This window comes from Engystomops pustulosus, chromosome 2 (assembly GCF_040894005.1).
Source record: "Engystomops pustulosus chromosome 2, aEngPut4.maternal, whole genome shotgun sequence".
Classification (NCBI taxonomy): domain Eukaryota; kingdom Metazoa; phylum Chordata; class Amphibia; order Anura; family Leptodactylidae; genus Engystomops; species Engystomops pustulosus.
Window position 1 is genome coordinate 105,948,015 of NC_092412.1, and position 10,276 is coordinate 105,958,290.

At 36.0% G+C, this 10,276-nt stretch overlaps 1 long non-coding RNA gene across 1 annotated transcript in view; it reads right to left on the reverse strand.

The window, feature by feature from the left end:
• The window catches only part of LOC140116572 (uncharacterized), a 57,636-nt gene extending 51,484 nt beyond the window's left edge, over positions 1 to 6,152 (reverse strand). The window contains exons 1-2 of the long non-coding RNA XR_011852825.1: positions 6,037 to 6,152; positions 2,186 to 2,216 (exon numbers count right to left, since the gene is read on the reverse strand). This is a non-coding gene — a long non-coding RNA (uncharacterized lncRNA). The remainder of the gene's footprint in view (positions 1 to 2,185; positions 2,217 to 6,036) is intronic.
• Between the last annotated feature and the right edge of the window lie 4,124 nt (positions 6,153 to 10,276).

Below are 10,276 nucleotides of genomic sequence, written 5' to 3' on the forward strand. Positions count from 1 at the left end.
AAACTTGGGAATTCAAACTGGTGATAACAATCCAGTCACTGACACATGAACTCGATATACCACACGGTGCTATGACCCATTATATGGACACACTTCACCCCCCCCCTCCCGAATATATGTAACAAAGACCTCAATTTTATTTCTCTGGCTTATCTTAATGATATATCCCCACAAAAAGTACTTATCTTGGTCTAACATCTCTGAAAGCTTGATAATATAATATTCTGGTTATTCAATAAAAGTATCATTCCTTAAGCATTCAACATACAGAAGAAATATAAAGCTAATAAAATGTTATTGTGTGATGCTCACTGGGTTGGTCAGCTAAATTTGAGACTGTTTAGCTTACCTTTGCTTATATATTAAAGGTTGGCACACTTAGAAACTCCTATGTGGGGAATGGTCACATGTGGCTGATTCTTTGGCTGTGTTTAAATTAAGTTTCTAAAAATCCATGTATGTAAATCCTTTATTGATTGTCAAAAATAATAAAAACAGTTAGAAAAAAAATCAAGTAGCACAAACTACTGTATTCTGAAGTATGTATGTGGATTTTCAGAATTTAAAAACCTGGTCCACCTAAAATAAAAACTTCATAGAAAATACATTTCACTTCAGCCGATCACAGAATCTGAGTAAACGTCTACACAATCATTACATTGCTAATGCCACTTCCTAAGCCTCTTTTATAGCAAGAAGCCCCGGAAACCACATGTAAAAGTCTATAAAATTCATCACTTTAGTTTTATTACTTGTGATTTACTCATATTAAGATCAGTTGTCAATAAAGCAATACAGTGTTTTTCTAAATGACGTAGATAGCAATTGATACCATTTATTTCTGCTATTTGGTTCCAAATTTTTCTAACACACAAACTGACCATCGTATTTTTGTAGCTGGTTACACAGCTAGTTAGATTCCAATGTTGCGTCCCTCTATACTAAGCAATTGGACAAGCCTTGCCCATCGGTTTTAAATTATCTATTGCAGCTCATCTGATTTTGGCCATTGTTTTTGCTGCACTTGGAACTCTGTTTAGTGACCCCAAGTTGCTAAGAAACACAGAAGCGGAAGAAAATCTATCTTTGTGACCTATTATCCCTGTCATATCCAATGTCTTTCTTGTGGTTGAGGTCCATACAGTTCCCTGGGCCCTGTTCCTAGTTTTGACTCTTACCCCGACCTTGGCCTTATTGCTGGATATTGCTTCAGGCAGTCTCTAGATTATGTACAAAATAGGTTCTGTATGTTTGTTTTTAAGTTGAATTCTTATGTAAGTTGGAACAGGTATATTTTGTATGTTTTGTCCCTGGGACTATTTGATTTTGAAAATTTTATGTTTTCATGGGGACAAAGATTAACTATAAAGCTTAATTGTAGAAAAAATAGATAACTCTTACAATTTGTCATTGTAGCTTGGGAATAAAGTTTACTAATCCAGAGAACGTTACCAGAAGTAACAGTGGGCAGAATAGTCATTTTGTAATTAGGAGTCGCCTGTCAATTGGGTGTCCAAAAAGTTGGAGACTACTTGTAACTGTTATTACCCTTTTATCCTCTGTCCTTCTTATAATGACACAACCTGATGAAAATCCATTGCCCATGTCCATTCCTAATTATGAGGGTAAAAGATGAAAATCAGGTAATCCATTATAAAACAAAACACACCTATTATAGAGATAAAGGAAAATTAAGAGCAGACAAAATGATAATATTTTTTAAAGAACAACTAAACAATAATAATAATCATAAAAAATCTTTCTTTAAAAAGAACCATGATATTTCACAACACTTTACATATCATGGAAGACATGTAAAGTAAAACATATCTTTCACAGTACTGATTACACAATGATTTCAAACAATTTGCTAAAGCGGCCCAAAAGTTTACTAATGATGAAATATTCTTCAATAGATGAATCAGTAATCCGACCTTACTTTTACTTACCATGCTTTTAGTCATTTCCCAAGCAACAATTGATGGAGATTGCAGTAAAGTATGTTCAAGAATCTCAACAAGGACATATATATATATATATATATATATTTATTTATTTATTTATTTTTGCCTATTTTGGAATTAGTAGGGGCAGTAGAGGAAATGTCTTCTCTACTATCTTCTAAAAGGAGAAGAGAAATTGTTTTACTTTATACAGCAGGTGAAAGATGAAAAGATTTACTTACATATGTTTTTTCGACCAAGATTTCCATATACCTGTAATGGACAATGTACAGATTAGTGGAATAAGATGACACCTATTCTGCTATTTAACTATATTGTTAGATCTTTTAATCCGTACAATTTGAGATGAGTATACAAGTAAATATATTTCAAAAGATTAAATTTACTTAAACAACCCATCCAATTAACAAATAAATCAAGCCATAGATATTCATAAATGTAGTTATTTGTAATCATGAATAAAAGCAAAAAGCATTGAAGGCCCACGAAAGAAAATTCTCAAATTTGAATCCCTTAATGATGTTTACACAATAAAGATAATTTTTAACCATTTTTTACAATTTTACTCAGTTTTATTGCTGTTTTAGCTCCTATCATTCAGTGATGGTCGGTGAAAGACTCCAGAGTGTGAGCGGGGAAATTATGATTCCTCTAGTGCTGTGTGAGAAGCTGTGTGCTGACAATGTGGTTTAGATTATCAGGGTACAGATGTATATACCTTCTGAACATTCTACTAGTTTCTTCCACGTAGAAAGAGAGACAGATCAGAGAAGAGATGATGAGATCCATGAGATGCATATTAACAATGACTGCTACAACTCTGATCTGCCACAACACACTATCAGATCTGATGGTCTTCCTCCCTCCCTGGATAAAGAACTTATTTGCCTGTAGCTTGTAGGTCTCCTCACACTGTGGTGTATTGTTTGTGGGCAGGAAGTCAGTGTGTATCAGTGTGTATCAGTGTCCTGGAATGAAAAGGTGTGGGCTAGAGGCAGGAAGCAGAGAGGAGCTCAGCTTCACAGTGTCAGACAAGATGATCTTAAAGTCAAAAGATCCAGGGTCGGAAACCAGGGGCAAATGAAATTGTGTACACCAGGACTGATAGAGACAGCTTGGAATTATATCTGTGAAATGCTGGCTTTTTGCTAATAATATTGAATTAGAGAATGTGTTATTTTGTTATCCTGAGTATATTTAAGAAACTTGTCTTTGTGGGAATACCCCTTTAAACATGCTTTTTCAAACTTTCTTAGTACTTTATGCAAAAACCATTGAAGATTATGACAACTTGCATGGAACAACTAGTCGCATGCACTGCTCAGGTATGATTTTGCCCTATTCTTCAACACACTCTTTAAATCTTGAATGGGACTTCTTCTATGAACTCTTAGCTTTAGTTCCTTACATATATATTCTATTGGATTCAGGCCATGTGATTGGTTTGATCATTACTGCAGTTTTATTTTTCCATTCTTTCTAACCATCTAATAGTTTCCTTGGCCTTTTCATTGGCTGTGTGCTTGGAATCATTGTCTTGCTGTAATGTCCACCCTTGTTTCATCTTCATAATTCTGGTAGATGGCAGCAGATTTGTATCAAGAAGTATTGTGCAGGATTGTCTACATGCTGAGTAAAGGTTATAAAAACGCTTGAACGTGTTTTTTTTTCCAGCAATGGAGTCTTGCATGGTGACTGTACACCTCATGGAGGTTGAGTACATATACATTTATTGTTTTCTTTTTCTTTTAAACAATTGTACTTGCTGATCCCAGATTTTTCTATAGATGGTTATTGGCTGTTACATAACTCATGCACTTGAGAGGAATGTTCCCCAATGCTTACTCAATGGCTGGCTTTCTGTCAACTTTCCCTAATGTAGGTCACAATAGCTTAGTCAAAACATAGTATTAGTCTGAAAATAATGAGTATTTCTAAAAACAACTACCGTATATACTTGAGTATAAGCCAACCCGAGTATAAGCCGAGGCCCCTAATTTTACCACAAAAAACTGGGAAAATCTATTGACTTGAGTATAAGCCGAGGGTGGCAAATGCATTGGTCACAGCCTGCCCCAGTGTATATAGCCTGACAGGCCCTGTCCCAGTGTATACAGCCTGACAGGCACTGCTCCAGTGTATATAACCCCCCCCCCGGTAGTGCAGTACAACAATACCATTGCTGCGGCTGACGTCAGATCATGTGACGTCGCATGGACCTGCCGCCGCTACCGGATGGATCGCACAGAAGATCTATGGGGCGCCGGAAAGGTGAGTTTTGATTTATTTATTTTTTTGACTCAAATGTAAGCCGAGTTTGGGTTTTTCAGTTCATTTTTGTGCTGAAAAACTAGGCTTATACTCGAGTATATAAGGTAAACCCTAGACAACTTTAAAACCCTGATTCTAGGCCGATTCTAGAAAGCAAGAAATTTAAATTCATCAAAACTACTAATGCTAAAAATATTTATGCAGTATTGAGACACTTGTAAATCTCTAAACAAATATCAATTTAATCAACATAGCTATCAAAGACATTACAGGCGGTCCCCTACTTAAGGACACCCGACTTACAGACAACCCATCGTTACAGACGGACCCCTCTGCCCACTGTGACCTCTGGTGAAGCTCTCTGGATGCTTTACTATAGTCCCAGACTGCAATGATCAGCTGTAAGATGTCTGTAATGTACCTTTATTGATAATTCTTGGTCCAATTACACCAAAAATTTTGAAACTCCAATTGTCACTGGGGCAAAAGAAAAAAAATTGTCTAGAACTTCCATTATAAAATATACAGTTTCGACTTACATACAAATTCAACTTAAGAACAAACCTCCAGACCCTATCTTGTATGTAACCCGGGGACTGCCTGTATAGACAATATGTCTATAATGTCTTTGATAGCTATGCTGATTAAATTGATATTTGTTTAGAAATTTACAAGTTATGATTGTGGCTCAACATCCATATACATATTTCATTTTACCCAGGCCAACTGGGTTTACTCTAGTGTTATAAAATTAACTCAGTGGGGGACATGTATCATACTTTTTTCTTTCTGTGGTGAATTTTTGACACATTTGGCAGCTCTTTTTGTGCCTTATATATGATAATGTCTTTTTACTTGTGATACATGTTTAGTTTTTCCATTCCTAGCAGGCGCAAATTTTGCCTTCTTTTTGAGACTTTTTGTTGCAAATGTCTCCAATTCACATGGACACAAACCATGTGAGGGGGTTATATGTAAATGTTATAAAGGTTATATATAAAGGTCATATGTATATGTATAAATTTTGGGTTTGAGGCCATGTCCTGCATTTTTAAGCACTGTAGTCACATCCAAGGGAAATGACGACATAAAAGGCTGTGGTCACACACGATGTTAAGGGAGAGGTCACACATTGCGTTTTGATTGCGTTTTGAAACACATTACAACGGCTGAGGAGAGGTGATTTGCTGCATTACATTACTGTTAACATTTGTGTTTACAAAACACATTGTAAACGTAATGTCAATGTATGTGTTAACGTCACATTCACATTGAATTTCGTAAACACAAATGTTAACAGTAATGTAATTAGACAAATCAACTCTCCTTAGCTGTTTTTCTAATGTGTTTCAAGATGCAGTTAAAATGCAATTAGAAGTAATCAATACATTTTTAAAAAATGTAAATGCAAAAATGTATGAATTTTCAAAAAAACTGTTACTATGCAAAATTGAAAACATTTAAAGCATGTGAAATAATTCATGAAAAAAATCCTTCCTTTCCTAGATCAGGTGCAGAATTGCACGTAATAATTCGCAAAAATAAGCGAAAAAAAGTGATACATAAGTGAAAAGTCGCATAGAACATTTGGAAACTAAAGATACACAAGGCACACTGCACAAGGTGCAGACAAAGGCGTACTTGAAAAACGACAGCAAAAGTTGCAGTGAAAAATTGCAAAAACAACAAAAGTGGCAAAAATGAGACAATTTGCCAAGCAGAAATAAAGATACATGTTCCACATAAGGTGAAAACAGCTAACTGGGTTTACTGTACATTCCCAGTTACAGGTGAAAACTACCTTGTTACAGCGAGAGTTGTCACTGTCTGGGTTATGCTGGGGCCAAGATCCACTGCCTTTATTCTCTGCATAGTGCTGTGTGGGCAGCCTGGAGCATTATCATATAAGCCTCTATTATATAAACTGGCATAATCAGTCCAATTTAGTTTCAGCTGTACACTGTGAAGTAGTTTCAGCAACTGAATCTCAGAGTCATATGAAGCCTCTGCAAAGATTCCATAAGCACTACTCTTATTTTTTGTCTTGTGCTGTCCCATTACCTCAAGTTTTTCCCACTAATATATGAAGTTAGTCTACACTTAGTATCATCTTGATTCATTAATAAAGAAAAAAAATAATAATTATTACATTTTTTTTTATAAAACATTAAAAAACAAAAATGGAAAAAAAATGCTTTGAAATTTCGAGATTATTGCAAGACCATTTCTATCCATGGCTCATAAAAATACTAATACCATAACTTAATAATATAAAACCAAGTAACACCATGAGTAATATAAGTATTGTAAAAATATAAAATAAACATTTGTTCATTTTTCTTTCCATTTTGTTACTCACTATTTGTCACTAACTTCAAAGGCTACCTTATTTTTGTCTTAATCTGATGCTTTGGCTACTCCAGTTCAAATAGAACATTCCTTAAACCCACTTCTGGAACTTCAACCTAAACTTATTTCCTTTCCACAAAGTAGCAATTGCATCTCTGTTGCACGGTGATTGGGTTTTGGACGATCAGCTCATGCTATTAATTAATTTCACAATGGGGACTCATTTCGAGGCATTCAGTCTGACAAGAGACCAAAAAACAGAGAGTCCTTTGAAAGAAGATTCAGTTAACTAAAGGAAGAGGTAAGAGAAAAGATCTCTGCAACATTTGAGGTGGGATAGGGCACAGTTAATAAAGCCTGTCTTGCTTTGATTGAAAGATTTCTTAAGAAGCACACATGCTCAGGCACAAGTAAACCTAGCTCAAATATTACCAGAGAGAAACTTCTGGCCAGCTTTCAGTATCATTCCTTTAATAAATCTACTTACTTTGTCCTTCAACAAACTTCATATATCCACCATTCATCTTATATATGTATATAAAAAACTCTAAAAGAATGGGATATGAAGTGACGCAAGAAAGACGAATTGCAGACAAGAGATTAAAGCTTTTTATTGAGTATCTCTTTCGTATTTAAATTGTGCTAAGGGCTCTGTGAAAGTTAGATGCAAGCTTGTTCAGGAGAGCTTCTAAAGTGTGTACACGGATTTCATGGGAATAAAACAGAAGCCACAGACTGGATAATGAAAGAAAGATAAGATGTCTCATATAAAACAACTCAAGAGTGGTTCAATTACCTCAGCAAACCATCAAGGCAAGCTTTGAAGATGCGGGGAAATACTGTAAAAAAAACACACATAAAAAAGTATGTTGGCACATCCTGTGCCAATAATTGTTTGTACATCTTATGATTTAGCAAAGCTATATTCCCTTCAAATCCGTTACTCTATAATAAAGTAATGTTTACAAAATGTAACGTGCCCTCTCCTATTCCAGCATTTGCTAATAAAAACTTGATTTTTGTTTCATTATTGTAGAAGGCAGGCTCCAGGTTATGTACGACTATCAAATAAGCCTTCACATAGTTCAATGTCCTAAACATAATGGGGCTCATTTACTAAAGGTCCATCGGACGCATTTACGTCAGGTTTCCCGATGATTTCCATTTTGTGCCGAATTTCCCCGGGATTTTGGTGCATCGGCACTGGCTTGCATGCGGCATAAATCGGGGGGAGGGCTGTCGGATAACTCGCCGGATTCGGACAAACAAATCCTCGCCGGACAACACACAACGGGATTGTGACAGGTAAGTAAATGTGTCCCAATGTGCCTTAAGAATTAGGTCTTGGTCTATTCTTACTAAGTTTCTGACATTGGTATAGCTCATTCATATGCTCTATGTACATTTACCTTTCTACATACCAGTTGTGCTACAAAAGAACAAAAGTACTAAGTAACTAACACATAGAGGGCCAAGTCATGTAGAGTCAAGTATCTCAACTCAAATTTGATAAGTTCATACAGAATCAGATCAGTTGAAACCAGTTCAAGTTTAAAGGCTGTTAATGGTTATTTTAAAATGTTATTTTACCACAGTTCCTCGATGCAACAAATGCAGGTTTGTGACTCTCTCAGCCTATCAGTGTCCTCAGTGGTCATGTGCTGGTAAAAATGGGTGGAGTCCTATAGGAATACAGCTTATGTATTCCCCAATTTACTACATTTTATTATGATGACTTCAACTTTTATGACAAGTATTGTAATTTTTGTATCTTCTAACTATTGTACAAAGTGCAGCGATTATTTCCTTGCAAATCATACGTCATTCGGCAAAGAGGCAACCCCCCCCCAATTGATTTATTCTCAATCCATGATCAATTAATGATCAAACTTTTGAAAAAATATCTCTTATATGAATGTGTCTTTCATGTTCAAATAGTATGTTAAATTGACTTGATTAGATTTTACTTTGCTTTAAAAAGTTGGATATTGGATATTTCTTATTTGAAAAACCATTTCTTTTAAATATGGACACTAAAATGGACTATAAACTGTGAGACTTTAGAAAAGAAACCTCAAAATTGTAGACGCATAGCTCAAACAAAAAATGCAAATAATTATCAAGGATTTCACTGCACTATACATTTGCCTGCTATGGCTAAATATTGAGTGGGTACAGAGAGTGCAGTTGCATCCTGGCCCAGTAGCCTTAGGGGGTTTAAATGTGTCATTTCCCAATAAGAAGAGAATAAATAAACTGAATATTTTATAGCTAGGGGTATAGTACAGATTTTCACTATTTCCTAGTAATGTAAAGGCTCTGTTTAACAGGGTTCTTAGCTCAAAGTCATAAATATGGTGGTTGACTATTAGGTCTAGAAAAGACTGCATGTTTGGTTTCGAGCATAACTTGTTCTAAAAACATGGAATTGTGCTAAGAATAAGTAGAAATAAACAGAGGTCACAAGTCTCAATCAGAACTTGGACCCGACCAAGAACTAGGAAAATAGAAGCCACATCTAGAATTTAAGACATGGAAACGAGGCTGAACAGGAGCCTCCAGACACCAGAAACGATAAACCATATTAGATTCTCTTATGAAATATAAAGGAGCAATATATAATTTCACTTTGTGATTATCTAATATCCAGGTTTAAAAATTCAGACACAACAACTGAAAAAGACCTGGAGAAGAAGACTTCTTGTTTTTTCAATAATATCCAGACATTTAAAGCGAACCAGTCATTAGCAATTGACTTAATAATTCACTATAAGAATATTGTCAAGCAGCATAACACCTTCTAGTAATTGTTTTCTTCATGTCCAAGGGTGGTGGCATCATCCAAAAAAATCAACTTTGAAGTGAGATGTAAATTGATTTTGTACAGTCAAGGAGCAAGAGAGTTTAACACTGAAGATATCTGTTTTCAGAGTTAAAGTCTCCCTGACTTTAAGCAACCAATTTATAACTCACTTCAAAGTAGGGGCGTGAGGGGGGTGGGTACGGCCAGCCGACCGGAGGGAGTGGCCTACCGCTCGCTGCTGCTGGCAACTTTTCATATGTGAAAAGTCACCGGCTGCTTTTTTTTCTATGCCTGGCATAGAATAATAGCTGCGCAGCCGCCTGCCCCAATACATCAAGAGACAGAAGCCTCTTGATATATGCCGCTGCGAAAATGCAGCGGCAGGGGCAAGCACGAGCGCTGCCATGTGATAATTATGCCCCTGTATGTGTGTATAAATATAAGGATGAGTAAATTCTGTATGAGGGAGATTTATCATTAGGCGACTCCTTGGTACAGATCTATGTCTGTCTTTGGAGCTCCACTGCTCGTCTGATTCATTAAAGTGGTTTTGGCCCTTTATTAAAAGTTCTTATGCTCTATATGTGTCTGGGATTTTTCTTTCAAAAAGGTGCAAAAAAATGCACCAAAAGTTGCAGCACATGCACCAGCAGGGGGTAGGAGTGACTTTGCGACTTTTTGCAACTTTTTAAAAAAGATGCAAGTCATGAATCTGGCTTTGCAGGGCGTAGAACTAGCAGTAGTTCTATGTTTAAGCCAGTATAGTGAAGTGGCTTGAAAAGCATCTTTTGAGCAATGTAAAGTCACAAAGCCCTCTATGCGACTTTTTAGCAACTTTTATACGCCAAAAAGCCCAGCAAAATCAATGATAAATCTCCCCCTATGTGTG